Source organism: Arachis duranensis, chromosome 1, assembly GCF_000817695.3.
Source record: "Arachis duranensis cultivar V14167 chromosome 1, aradu.V14167.gnm2.J7QH, whole genome shotgun sequence".
Classification (NCBI taxonomy): Eukaryota; Viridiplantae; Streptophyta; class Magnoliopsida; order Fabales; family Fabaceae; genus Arachis; species Arachis duranensis.
The window spans coordinates 67,992,320-67,992,895 of NC_029772.3; positions in this window are offsets into that span (position 1 = coordinate 67,992,320).

Here is a 576-nt window from a genome sequence, read left to right on the forward strand (position 1 = left end):
TGCTTGCTAAACTTGCTGTTATAAGACTTACTTTTTAATTACTCCCTTGCTAACTTTTCTTTCTTATAATGCTTAACAAGCTTATTATTCTTTTGGAGGTTTGGTGTCTAATGTTGCAGTAATAGCCTTTGGCTTTATTTTTTCTTTTACTCAACATCTTTCCACCACAGACACATGGCTCACTATTTCTTCCTAGGATCATTGATGCCCAGCATCTCTTTGGATAACTAAATGTTCTGTATCTAAGTTGCTCTTTATTGTGGACTTTCAATTGGCCATCCCAAATCAGTTGATCTAAGTGACCGGGTTTTAAAATACCCCTTAGAATTTACTTATCCAAGCATATCTTAGTACAAGAACACCACAGGCATGTGTCCTAGGGTCCAAGCTATTGGTGTCTAGCCTTTATTCTTTGCTTTTCTTGCCACATTGGCTTTTTCTTTATTGATAGGAACCTTTATAACAGCAAGCTAGCTCACACTTCAATGAAAATGATACTATGCAGCAATTATTCCATGAGTTATGCATTTAATCAAACACATACACCACCATTAACTTCCATTCTAACTTATGCAA